Source organism: Polyodon spathula, chromosome 18 (assembly GCF_017654505.1).
Source record: "Polyodon spathula isolate WHYD16114869_AA chromosome 18, ASM1765450v1, whole genome shotgun sequence".
Lineage (NCBI taxonomy): Eukaryota > Metazoa > Chordata > Actinopteri > Acipenseriformes > Polyodontidae > Polyodon > Polyodon spathula.
In genome coordinates, this window is record NC_054551.1 from 16342435 (window position 1) to 16357206 (window position 14772).

General features: G+C 38.9%; 1 protein-coding gene across 1 annotated transcript in view; it reads left to right on the forward strand.

The window, feature by feature from the left end:
- Window positions 1-577: 577 nt before the first annotated feature.
- Window positions 578-14772, forward strand: part of frem1b (Fras1 related extracellular matrix 1b) — a 133129-nt gene continuing 118934 nt past the window's right edge. Inside the window, exon 1 of the mRNA XM_041217702.1 lies at window positions 578-881. The gene's annotated coding sequence lies outside the window, so the exon portion shown is untranslated. The remainder of the gene's footprint in view (window positions 882-14772) is intronic.

The following is a 14772-nucleotide window of genomic DNA, read 5'->3' on the forward strand; positions in this document are numbered from 1 at the left end:
TGGAATTATTTAGCTCTTTCATTGTGGATGGAGTGGGTGAGGGAGGCTGGTCCGGCATTGTAAATGTTGATATTCATTTTACAATAGGACAATTCTACTATTATAAACAAGTGTCATGACTTGAAGATACTTCCAAGAGTGACATGATTACGACTTCATATACATTTTCAGAAGTATTTACTTTTCACAAAAGTGTGGTGTAGGTTTAGTACTGCAGTCTACATGAGCAAGGTGAAGTATTGTAACATCTGAAACAAACCTCCCTTCTGACTGATTTATACATGCAGGCCTTCAGGGGTGCCCCAGGGGGTAAGAGGGTAACTGTGTAGCACACTGTGTGTTTTTCTAATCCAATAGCCTCTTCCTTCCCCCAACCTTTGTCAGCCTAACAAGGAGAGCATAAAAGTGACTGTTTCTAATTACCACAAACGCTTACCCGGGCCTACACATTCCTCACTGAAGAAACCTTTTTTTTATGTGAATCTAATAGCAACCAATGACATTTCCCTATTTTTTCTTCACTTGGAATCTGTGTTGGGGATCTGGGAATTGCTTCTGGGGGAATAATGAACATCTGTGAATTGAGGCAGAAGTAGTTTTGGACTGCTGCTCCACTGATTTCCGGTGTTTTGAGGTTTCTCTTGTTTTTTTAACAACTCTTTTAAAGGCCTGGCAGTGAGACAAACTCAGAAGGACTACAGTTTCCTTTTTCTTTTCTTTTTTTTTATCCAGAGGTGCTAAACTGTAAACAGTGTTGGGTGTGTGTGATACAGGGACATGCTGACAGGGTTAAGCATGTATTTTCAGTAGAATTTAAACACAGACACACAGACACATACACACACACACTGCAAAAGGATATTCCAGAACTCCAGCTGCAGGTATGTGACAAGGATTTTTACCTCAGTTTTGTGCATTTGGCGAAGCTGCTTTTCCAAAAAAGAATTTTAAATTGTTTATGTCAGTGTCAACAAAATAGCTTTTGAAAACTGGTAAAGTTAGAAATGCTGTCTTTAAAACATTCTCAGTTTGATTTAGAACGGGGCCATAACTCTGACTACAATACCAAATAGACTCTTCTACTATAGCTGGGATTCAGTTAAATTCGGGGGGAAATTTTGAAAAAAGTAGTAATGTAGGGAGGTTAACATTGCAAGTCTTTCTCTGTTGATGTTACCTGAGTGATCTGTTCTCTTGCTTCTATCCAATGTCAGTAATTTACACATACAGTAACACTTTGTATTTGTACCTGTTATCGGTATATCATTTATAAACTCACTACTTTTGAACAGGCTGCTTTTTAATGAAATAGATGGCACATAAGGCTGTGTTAGTAAAGAAACATCAATGAAATGAACACTGCAGCCTGCTGAGCTTGACTGCTGGTGACTCATTCCTCATGCACCTCCAGCCGTTCAAAGACATGTTTCTGCAGGGAGCCTGCCTTTGTTTGTACAAATATACATTCGTTGATGTAAGTTCTGACAGTGGTTAGTTTATATGTAACTGTTGATAAACTTTCTCAAACAACTCCTTGAATATATTGACATGCGATATATTATATGACATTTATTGTGGGATATTTACATTTTGTTGCATTTATCATTTTTCAGTGAGTATATTGCTTTTTACTGTGAATTACTTTACAAGCGGAATCTGCTGTTCACTGTGTAAAGAATCATCTCCTACCCTCTGTTCTAAGTAGAGACAGACATAGGACAGAGGTTAGGACACATTTACAAATAGAATTGAGAGGGTATGAAATAGGTTACCAAGTCATGTTGTTGGTACTGCATGGTTGTGGTAATAGACAGCTTTACTTGGAACCAGATGGTCTCCTCTCATTCATGTATTTTCTAATGCTCTTATGTTCAGTGGGACTCAAATTCTCCTGCAATAACACAATGCATTATTATTATTATTATTATTATTATTATTATTATTATTATTATTATTATTATTATTATTATTATTATTATTATTTATTTATTTTAAAGTTTTATTTTCCAACCGAGCAGATAGTATTGTTTCACTGGAACTATTTTTGTTAGAGAGGGGAGCAGAATGTCGTTTCACTTCGTTTTGACTTTATTTTGGTACTGTATGCCTGTGACGCAGTGTCCCTTTGTTTAATATTTATATATTAAGGGCTCAAATTCTTCGCAATTGTATACACAATAATCAGTCGGCTGGCAATTGGTTATTTACTTAACATGTATATCTGACAAATTGTACAGGATGTCAAGTAGTTGGATTAATGCGGGGGGCAGGCGGTTAGTATTTGTTTTGGATCATTCAATAGACCCATAACCAACGTCCTTGAAATTTTTATTTTTATAATCAAATAGCTCGGGATGCTGAGAAACTTCTGCTATCAGTAGCTCCTCCATGTTGATGGATATGCAAGTTCATTAAACATGACATATCCCACACCATGGACCTGATTGCCTGGGCCCAGATTTGCCGCTGCGGGAGAACGTTTGAGCAGCTTGCCGTTCTAAAATTCTGCTGCTGTGACACTTTTCCTCAATGTGTTTTTTGTCAATGTGTGTTCAATCTAATTTTGCCATTCCCCGCTAGCGGTACCGCACTGCTCATGTGTGTCCTAGGCATAAAGGTGTCCTGCGGTGACGGAGTTGTGGTGGTGTGGTTGTGCTGTACTGGGTCAGGCGTAGGTGTGGTTGTGCTGTACTGGGTCACACGGTAGTGTAGTTTCGCTGTAGTTGGTCACGCGATGGTGGGGTTGTGCTGTACTGGGTCACGTGGTGGTGGGGTTGAGGTCATGTCCTGTAACCCTAGTACAGCCATGAGGGCTGCTTATCAAGTAAGGTGATACACCACCTGCTAGAAAATACTTATAGAACATCAAACTACATCACCTCACAAAAGGAAAGAGCATAATGAGGTAGAATATCCCAAAAGATAAAAACAGGGTGTGAACAGGCAACGTTGTGATGCAGCCTCTAACGTCTGTGAAAATAGCAGGCAGAGGCAAAAGGAGCCAGTTTAAGCACTCTTGTGCGTATTTATTTACAAAATAATAATAAAAAAACTGTTCATCAAATAAAGGATACTGCATCATTAAATATCTTACATCTATTTACCATAGAGCCCAGGCAAAGCAAGTTAATAAACAAGTTGTATGCTTGTTAACAGGCACAGCTGTAGATGCTGGATCTGGCAAACAGTCATCTCTGAGTATTCTGGAGGTATTTACCTGCTTTCAGTCCAGGAAATTATGAAGGAGAATTGTATTCCCTTTTTTGTTTGGCTGCTGTCCCCGGCTCCTTGTCCTAGGTTCGTCTAACTCACAACTGGAGAGACTGCTCCTATTATACACCCGTGGCTGGGCTAGATTGCTAATTCATCAATTAAGTCCCAGCCAGTCTGCATGCATATTTGGCAGAGATAGTATAAACACTATTCCTGCCTAATTGGAACAACAATAAATAATACATTTTTACAGGGGCTTGCACCCTATCACACAGGGATGTACAGTTATCTCATTATTTTTATTTTGTATTATTACTGTTACTAAATTCAGCTGATACAATATTAAGGAGTGACAGAAAAACAACAGTATTACAATAATGGAACGAGAAGACAACCAGGATGAAAAAACAAAATGTATTAAATAGGTATAATTTAACCTGATCGGGAGACACTGTGCTTTCAAACAATACAAATGAATGCAGAATATGGGATATTGATTCAAACATTTGGTCAACTTAAAAGACTCTGCACTTATAGTAAAGATGTTACAGTTACGTATCACATCGGATTCAATGTCGAAGAGTTGCGATGCATAGTGAAGAACACACCTGAAGCAGCAGAGAAGAGCAGAAACTGGCTCTGGTTGAGACGAAAAGATTCTGGCTGGGGATCTCAAGCACAGTAGAAAGATAGCAATGTTGATTTAAATGAAGGTAAGTAAGCTGGGCTTAGCTGAGTGGGGGGCAGAGGCGGTGATGCTGGGATGCCAGAATCACTGTCAAGCCCTCTTAAGGTGCTGTGGGCTACTTGACAAAACACCAAGGATGGAAGGTGCCCACTTGAAGACCCTGGAGAAGTATCCTACACAGCTCAGTCCAGGCAGTTCATCATGCTGAAGCGCTAGGGAGTCTGCACTGTGGTTGATCCCTGAAGCCAGCATTTCAGCCATTGTGTGTGCTGATGCACCAGGGAAGCAAAATAGGCTGATCAATGGAGACAGCATTATACTTCAGCATCCATCAACACCAGGCAGAAGGATATCTATATCATCAAGTGGAAGGAAACGCAGGTGGGTCACATTAGTTTACAGTAAAAAAAGCTGTGGCTTAGTTGGTGCTTATCTTGGGGAGAGCCGATTCCAATATCAGCATGAAATTTTAACACCTAAGTTAATGTAATGGAAATCATAGAGATGTTACAATCACGTATGAGAAATCAACCAATCAACTTTAAGGGTTTGCCAAAATTCCAATACATTGTATCTTATTTATAAATGTCATCTGGTGCATAGAACATGCAGCATATTTAAAAAATAGCCCTTTTACTGTGTAATAGTTGTTCTTGTGTAGAATGTTAGTTTTTGTGATTTATAATAAGTTCTAGATATGTCTTCTGTAGGGTTATAATTCTTATTATAACAGAAATAATCTTGCTCAGCTTCACTTCGTGGCCCTCTCCCAAACAGCAGGAAATGACATCTGTAATAATAATGAGACTCTGCACACAACATATGAACTTATGTTCAATGTTACCATGGCAACAGACCCCTACACTGGAAAAAAGAATACTGATATCATTTGTGTTCATATGTATGTATATGGCGAATATTTGTTATATCAGACTCCTACCTACATCATCACCTTCTTCAGTGTGCACAGCCTACCTAAAAAATTTTCACATATTTCACATATTTCAAACCTAAAATGTTGTTAGATCTTAATCACAAAGTCCTAATAAAAGATAATCTGATTAAACAATGACACAAAAACATGATATTTTTTCAACATTTATTTATCCACAAATGATTCAACATTCAATATCCATGTGTGAAAAAGTATGTGAACCCAGGGCTCGCAAAATTTTGGTAATGGTACTTGCCCTTCGGGCAGTCCATCATCGACATTTGGTTGTCCAAAAAAATGTCAAGTTGCCCATAATTGACCTATGGACTGTGATTTGTACAAAGTACACTGTACTCAATATAGGTACATTATCTCAGGGTATCTCATGCCAAGGAAATGCATGTACATGGATTAGGGAGTGGTTAACATGTAGAAAACAAAGTTCTGATTAGAGGAGAAACCTCAAAATGGAGTGACGTAACCAGTGGATTACCACAGGGATCAGTATTAGGTCTTCTGCTATTCCTAGTCTACATTAATGATTTAGATTCTGGTATAGTAAGGAAATGTGTTAAATTTGCAGATGACACAAAAATAGGAGGAGTGGCAAACATTGTTGCACAGCAAAGGTCATTCAGAATGATCTAGACAAGATTCAGAACTAGGTAGACACATGGCAAATGACATTTAACAGAGAAAAGTGTAAGGTACTGCACACAGGAAATAAAAATGTGCATTATTAATATCATATGGGAGATTCTGAAATTGGAGAAGGAATCTATGAAAAAGACCTAGGAGTTTTTGTTGACTCCGAAATGTCTTCATTTAGACAGTGTGGGGAAGTTATAAAAAAGGCCAACAAGATGCTTGGATACATTGTAAAAAGTATTGAATTTAAATCAAGGGAAGTAATGTTAAAACTGTACGTTGCATTAGTAAGACATCATCTTTAATATTGTGTTCAGTTCTGGTCACCTCGCTACAAAAAGGATATTGCTGTTCTAGAAAGAGTGCAAAGAGCAGCACCAGAATTATTCCAGGTTTAAAAAGCATGTCATATGCAGACAGGCTAAAAGAATTTAATCTATTCAGTCTTGACAAAGAAGATTACGTGGCAACTTAATTCAAGCATTCAGAATTCTAAAAGGCATTGACAATGTCAACCCAATGGACTTTTTCAACCTGAAAAAAGAAACAAGGACCAGGGGTCATTAATGGAGATTAGACAAACATCCATTCAGAACAGAAAATAGGAGGCACTTTTTTACACAGAGAATTGTGAGGGTCTGGAACCAACTCCCCAGTAATTTTGTTGAAGCTGACACCCTGGGATCCTTCAAGAAGCTGCTTCATGAGATTTTGGGATCAATAAGTTACTAACAACCAAATGAGCAAGATAGGCCGAATGGCCTCCTCTCGTTTGTAAACTTTCTTATGTTCTTATATATATACTTTTTCAACATCGAAATTCCATACTTTTTAAAGATTTCCATTTGTTTATACCAAACTTGTGTTTTAGTTAGTTTCTACTAGTTTTTTGATAGTTATCCATATAGGTGGGCAGCCGCAGAGCACTATGGGCCCAATTACGCAATCCCTTCGCTTAATTTGTGCCTCGCAAAAAAATAGTGCTTTGGAACAAAATGAGAGATATTCCAAAATGGCACAAAGCAGTTGCACGACATTAGAATATTGCAGATTTTTTGAGCAATTCGCAAATCTGTTTGTGCCTCACAAAACCGTCTGCGCATTCACTACCAATATAGCAACTGCACACATCAGCCAAGCGAGAATCCAGAATGATGGACAGTCACCACTAGTAATGGCATTACCCCAACAAGCTGCTATCATTGGTGTCACCACAGTATGTACCAATATGACAACAGACGAGACCACACCATATATCGTGCACACATACATACGGACCATTCAAATACACAATTGGCTCCATAGCTAGGCACAGAGTTTTCAAATTAATGAACTGATAACGCCACTGTTTTATTGAACACAGACAGTATTATTTCACAAGGAAATACTATATAGGTTTCTTTAAAGGCCAGCTGATCCGACATAGCTGTATGTTTTTTAAGTAAAAATTTAAAAAAAGGCTTTGGATACTGTCTTTTTTTCTGGATGATTTTTTTTATATATGTCATGCCATGACAAAATCTACTGTGGTAGCACACTCTCTGATTTGTAAATGTAACAAGGTCATTCACCTGCAAAGTAAACATCAATCAAGCGTTTTTATATACACAATGCACAGAAATGTGTTATTTTATTCATTCTACTCACCCATTTGAACATCATGGTTAAGCCCAGTTTGTAAGGTTTTGAGTGTCGCTGGAATGGATTTTTTTCGTTATGCCATTTTTTTTTGTAATAATAATAATAATTAATTCTAAATACGCTCCTAAAAATGTTAATTGTAGCCTACTATGATTTCTCAATAAATGAACAGTCTCTGTACAATTAGCAACATCGGCAGTCAGCAGACTGGGCAGCTGCATAAAAACAGTCAGAAATTACAGTTAACAGAACTGTTTGTCCCGCCTCAGCTAACTTATGATTGGACTGCTGAAGAGAAAATACAGATTTTTGATTGGTTGACCGTATCACCGGTCTGACTTTTGGAAAACGTTAGCATGCCTTTCACAGCAACAGTTGGTGTTTGGCTCTCCGAATTACAGCTGCCCACCCCTCACCCCTAATGCACAGCAACCTATGGAATAGCCAAATAAAGCAATGGGCCACAAGATTGGTGTATGACGTATTTATACAATTAATTTACAGAGGTGTGACAACAAACAGCAAAGATAACAGGCAGAACCCCCCTCCCCTCTTCATCCTTCTCTCAATCTTCATTTCCATACTTTGATGGTACACGTTGGATGCCGACATGCCTTTGGAGCAGTGAAGGACACATATAACTGTATATGTAAACACACTACCGCTGTCATCATATCAATACAGTGATAAAACACATAACTGATCCGCCCATCCGGATGGGTGGAGGGGAGGGGGTTCTGTACTATTGTACGTTTGTACTATTGTACTCCAGAGTGGACTGTTACTCTGACACTATTTGAGCAAGGATGATATTGGATTTTGATCCAAACTTCTTTACACCCTCTGTTAAATGTTGAACACTATGGGTGGTGAAAAATAACAAAAATGCAATAACAAATGTGCACACATTATATATAAAAATGTGCAAGTGTCGTTTATTAAACACATAAGTCAAATACTTAATACAGTACACCCTCGCTACAAAAACCCTATTTGGGTCCAAAGCCTTTTGTTGGCTATAGTAAAAGGACAATCCAAAACTAACAATGTAAGCTGCTGGAGTAAGTTAAGGAAATCACCTTGGATAAAGGCATTCGCTAAACTATTAATAACATTAGTACTGTTTTATTCTTTGTTCATTTTCTTTATTATTACAGTATTTGTCACTACTAGCACTAAATAATAATAATAATAATAATAATAATAATAATAATAATAATAATAGCAATGAGATTGTGATTAAAGTAGAATTACAAGTACAGTACTGTGGCAGACCAAAGCTCTGCCCTTTAGAAATTGGCAGGGATGGGGTTAAATTCCCGTACCTGCCTGGGTTTATAATGTTCAGGTGGCTGGGGTTGATTAGTTGATTAGCTTAATTAACGATCAATCAGCACCCAGCCATCTGACATAAAAGGAGGCCTCTGCTTCCCATTTAGGAGGAGGGAGCTGAGGAAGTAGGTTGGTGTTTGTGGTTGTTGGTTTGGTGAACTTTCTAAATCCAGTGAAGGCATTGCCCAGCCTGGAAATCTTTATTTTTGTAAGTTTTGTTTTTTGTTATATTTGTGTTTAAATATCTTTTATTTTGCCCTTGTGCACTTTTATTTTGTGTTATTTTATAATAAAAGTATATATTTTTTGAACTGCAGTCTGTCTCTGGGCCTCTATCCACTCGCCAGCCTGTCACAAGTACATATTTGTGGCATGCTGCATCCAGTACTCTGGCTATGTCCTATTCACTGAAGAACACAGTACAACCCCCCCCCCCCCCCCCCCCCCCCCCTCAAAGTTTCAGTTTTGTTTCAATTTAATTGAAATCTTGATTCCTTATTTAAAAAAAAAAAAAAAAAAAAGTGCTTTGCTGTGCTGGTTGCATAAAGCTGTACGAGCCAACATCAGCAGCAGTTAGTTTTTTTATTTATTTTTTAATCAGTATTTAGTCATATAGTTAAGGCCATATAGCAAATATGTGTGTGTGTGTGTGTGTATATATATATATATATATATTTATATACACAGTGGCTTGCGAAATTATTGACCCCCCTTGGCATTTTTCCTATTTTGTTGCCTTACAACCTGGAATTAAAATGGATTTTTATTTGGATTTCATGTAATGGACATACACAAAATAGTCCAAATTGGTGAAGTAAAATGAAAAAACTTACTTGTTTAAAAAAATTCTAAAAAATAAATAACGGAAAAGTGGTGCGTGCATATGTATTCACCCCCTTTGCTATTAAGCCTCTAAATAAGATCTGGTGCAACCAATTACCTTCAGAAGTCACATAATTTGTTAAATAAAGTCCACCTGTGTGCAGTCTAAGTGTCACATGATCTGTCTCATGATCTCAGTATATATACACCTGTTCTGAAAGGCCCCAGTGTCTGCAACACCACTAAGCAAGGGGCACCACCAAGCAAGCGGCACCATGAAGACCAAGGAGCTCTCCAAACAGGTCAGGGACAAAGTTGTGGAGAAGTACAGATCAGGGTTGGGTTATAAAAAAAATATCCAAAACTTTGAACATCCCATGGAGCACCATTAAACCCATTATTAAAAAATGGAAAGAATATGGCACCACAACAAACCTAGCAAGAGAGGGCCGCCCACCAAAACTCAAGGACCAGGCAAGGAGGGCATTAATCAGAGAGGCAACAAAGAGACCAACGATAACCCTGAAGGAGCTACAAAGCTCCACAGCGGAAATTGGAGTATCTGTCCATAGGACCACTTTAAGCTGTACACTCCACAGAGCTGGGCTTTACGGAAGAGTGGCCAGAAAAAAAGCCATTGCTTAAAGAAAAAAATAAGCAAACACGTTTGGTGTTCGCCAAAAGGCATGTGAGAGATTCCCCAAACATATGGAAGAAGGTACTATGGTCAGATGAGACTAAAATTGAGCTTTTTGGCCATCAAGGAAAACACTATGTCTGGCGCAAACCCAACACCTCTCATCACCCCGAGAACACCATCCCTACTGTGAAGCATGGTGGTGGCAGCATCATGCTGTGGGGATGTTTTTCATCGGCAGGGACTGGGAAACTGGTCAGAATTGAAGGAATGATGGATGCCGCTAAATACCGGGAAATTCTTGAGGGAAACCTGTTTCAGTCTTCTAGAGATTTGAGACTGGGACGGAGGTTCACCTTCCAGCAGGACAATGACCCTAAGCATACTGCTAAAGCAACAGTCGAGTGGGTTAAGGGGAAACATTTAAATGTCTTGGAATGGCCTAGTCAAAGCCCAGACCTCAATCCAATTGAGAATCTGTGGTATGACTTAAAGATTGCTGTACACCAGCGGAACCCATCCGACTTGAAGGAGCTGGAGCAGTTTTGCCTTGAAGAATGGACAAAAATCCCAGTGGCTAGATGTGCCAAGCTTGTAGATACATACCCCAAGAGACTTGCAGCTGTAATTGCTGCAAAAGGTGGCTCTACGAAGTATTGACTTTGGGGGGGGGGGGTGAATACTTATGCACGCTCAAGTTTTCTGTTTTTTGTCTTGTTTCTTGTTTGTTTCACAATAAAAAATATTTTGCATCTTCAAAGTGGTAGGCATGTTGTGTAATTCAAATGATACAAACCCCCAAAAAATCCATTTTTATTCCAGGTTGCAACAAAAAAGGAAAAATGCCAAGAGGGGTCAATACTTTCGCAAGCCGCTGTATATATATACACAAAGTGCCTTGCAAAAGTATTCAGGCCCCTGACCAATTTTCTCATATTACTGAATTACAAATGGTACATTGAAATTTCGTTCTGTTCGATATTTTATTTTAAAACACTGAAACTCAGAATCAATTATTGTAAGGTGACACTGGTTTTATGTTGGGAAATATTTTTAAGAAAAATAAATAACTGAAATATCTTGCTTGCATAAGTATTCAACGTGTGCTGTGGAAGCTCCCAGTTTGCACCGATGAAAGAAATTGCCATAACGAGGACACAATTACCTTACCATTGGCCTTCAACTGTGAACCGTTAAAGTTGCTGTCACATTTTCTAGATAAAAACTTCACTGTTGAAGGATCATTGGTAAGGCTGTGAATCTGAAGGAAAATGAAGACCAAAGAGCATTCTACAGAAGTTAGAGATAAAGTAATACAAATGCATAGATTAGGGAAAGGGTACAAAATAATATCCAAGTGTTTGGATATCCCAGTGAGCACAGTTGGATCAATAATCAGGAAGTGGAAGCTGCATCACACCACCCAGGCACTGCCAAGAAAAGGCCGTCCATCAAAACTTAGCACTCAAGCAAGAAGGAGACTTGTGAGAGAAGCCACAGAGAGGTCAACAATCACTTTGAAGGAGCTACAGAGTTCAATGGCTGGGAGTGGAGAGTCAACCATATCAAGAGCTCTGCATAACACTGGCCTGTATGGGAGGGTGGCAAGAAAGAAGCCATTACTGAAAAAGTACCATCTGAAAGCACGTCTGGAGTTTGCCAGAAAGCATGAGAGTGACCCAGCTGCGATGTGGGAAAAGGTTTTGTGGTCAGATGAGACCAAGATAGAGCTTTTTGGCCAAAACTCAAAGCGTTATGTGTGGCACAAACCTAACACTGCCCATGCCTCAAGACACACCATCCCTACAGTGAAGTATGGTGGTGGCAGCATCATGCTGTGGGGATGCTTCTCATCAGCAGGGACTGGGCATCTTGTTACAATTGAAGGAAGAATGGATGGAGCAAAATACAGGAAAATACTGCATGAGAATCTGCTTCAGTCCACTAAAAAACTGAAGCTTGGGAGGAAATTTATCTTTCAGCAGGACAATGATCCCAAGCACAAGGCCAAAGCAACATTGGAGTGGCTCAAAAACAAAATGGTGAATGTCCTACAGTGGCCCAGTCAAAGTCCTGATCTCAATCCCATTGAGAATCTGTGGCACTATTTGAAAATTGCGGACCACAAGCGTCATCTAACCAACCTGAACAACCTGGAGCAAATCTGCCAAGAAGAATGGGCCAAAATCACTCTGACACTGTGTGCAAAGCTGGTACATACTTACCCCAAAAGACTTAAAGCTGTTATTGCAGCGAAAGGTGGCTCTACCAAATATTAATGTGTGGGGATTGAATACTTATGCAAGCAAGATATTTCAGTTTTTTATTTTTCTTAAAAATATTTCCCAACATAAAACCAATGTCACCTTACAATAATTGATTTTGAGTTTAAGTGTTTTAAAATATAATATCGAACCGAACGAAATTTCATTGGACCATTTGTAATTCAGTAATATGAGAGAATTGGTCAGGGGTCTGAATACTTTTGCAAGGCACTGTATATATATCTACACTCAAGATAGCGAGGCTGATGGTTTGGACCCAAGTCTGTTGCTGCACTCGGTACAATAAGTTACAAGCAAACACCATACAGTTAAAATAAAATTACCGGTACATTTTATTAATCATATTAAAGAAATGAAAAAAAGCGATGTTAACATGCTACGTGCTAAATCTGAGTCAGTGATAATAACTGCCGTAATTGATTTCTTTTTTTTTTTTTTTTTTTTCCTGGGTTGGGAAATAATGTTAACGATTTAATAAAGGTAACAACAAGATAACAAAATGTGAATCATGGTGAGCAGAGCAGAGTACAGTAGCTGTAATTCCAGTCTGTAACTTTGTTTAAAAAGTCATAGCCTTCAATATAAAAGTATATACTTTTGCTGTCCTAGTGTTCATTTTACCCTTCGTTTCAGTGAGCAGAGACAGTCACGTGACATACCAGCATGCTGACTAGATATGCTTGCTTGAGTTGTCAGGGGTGTTACACAGGACAATCCTTGCGGGATTTGAACACAAGTAATGTGTATGTGTACGTTACCCCGGAAATCACTCAAGTGTTACCAATGAAACACACTGATCCCTCTAAATGTGTTTTACCGGGATGATCTGTGAGCAGAATCTCGATTGGGAAACCACTGTTTGATTAAAGCACAGAACGTTATCTTGTTATAGATTAAAAAAAATCGGATTGCCCGTCAGGCAAGCAGTCAAAAAAAACACATTGCCCTACAGATTTTTTTGGTTGTCCCAGAATGTCGAGCTAGCGATTTTGCAAGCCCTGGAACCCTTAGATTCAATAACTGGTGGCACCCCCTTGAGCAGCAATGACTTCAACTAAGCGTTTCCTATAACTGTTGGTCAGTCTCTCACATCGGTTTTGTGGAATTTTCACCCACTCCTCCTTACAGTACTGCTTCAATTCGGCGACAATTGAGGGCTTCCTTGCATGGACAGCTCACTTCAGATCCTGCCACAACATTTCAATGGGGTTTAGGTCCAGACTTTGACTCGGCCATTCTAAAACTCTGAATTTCTTCTTCTGCAGCCATTCTTTTGTAGATCTGCTTGTATGTTTAGGATCATTGTCTTGCTGTATGAGCCACTTTAGGTTCAGCTTCAGCTCACGGACAGATGGCCTGACATTCTCCTCTAACATCTTCCGATACAATGCAGAATTCATGGTTGTGTCAATGATGGCAAGCATTCCAGATCCCGAGGCAGCAAAGCAGCTCCAAACCATCACACTCCCACCACCATGCTTGATGTTTGGGATGAGGTTCTTTGGTTTTCGCCAAACATAATGTTTCTCATTGAGGCCAAAAAGTTCTACCTTTGACTTGTCAGTCCAGAGAAAATTATTCCAGAAGTCTTGTGGATCATACACGTGCTTTTTGGCGAACTTCAGACAGGCAGCAATGTTCTTTATAGAGAGCAGTGGTTTCCTCCTGGTTATTCTTCCATGAACACCATTCTTGTTCAGTCTTTTTCTGATAGTTGAGTCATGAACACTCACATTAGCCAAGGCGAGAGTGGCCTGCAGATCCTTGAATAATACTATGGGGTTCTTTGTGACTTCCTTGATAATTTTCTATTTTGTTCTTGGAGAGACTTGGTAGGATGACCATTCCTGGGTAGAGTGACTGTGGTCTTGAACTTTCTGTCTGACAGTGGATTGGTGGAGCCCCTAATCCTTAGAAATGGTCGTGTAACCCTTTCTAGACTGATGAGCATCAATAACTGTTTTTCTGAGGTCCTCAGAGATTTCTTTTGATTATGGCATGATGTGCTCCCACACATCTGTATGATGAAGACCAAATTCACAAAGTTTCTGATCCTTATATAGGGTGGGGCCTCCCAAACTCACCCCTGAAGATCTACCTAATTATTTAAACACTTGATTCTAATTATCCCCTTAATTGAGTTGATAAAACCAGGGGTTCACTTACTTTTTCACATACCCTGAATCTTAATAACTCATTGTTTGTTTAATTCATACATGTTTTTGTTTCAAAAGACATGGAATTGGTTAATATAAACCCTATTGGATATTTAAGAAACCAAATTAACTAATTATAATTGGAGAAAAAAAGACACATTATATCATGAAAGGAGATGTTTTAAAACATTATGAAGATGGTGGGCTTCGTGCAGTTGATTTTGACTGTATGAATGGCACATTGAAACTTAACCCTTTGCGGTCTTATGTCGGACAAGGTCCAATATTACAATTTTCCCTTTTCAGTCTGATGTCGGATCCTGTCTGACATCATCAAAAAGACATAAAGCACAGGTCTTTAGTCATTTTTTCTCCAGAAAAAGCAGAGAAAACCTTTCAATGGCAGAGTGAGACCA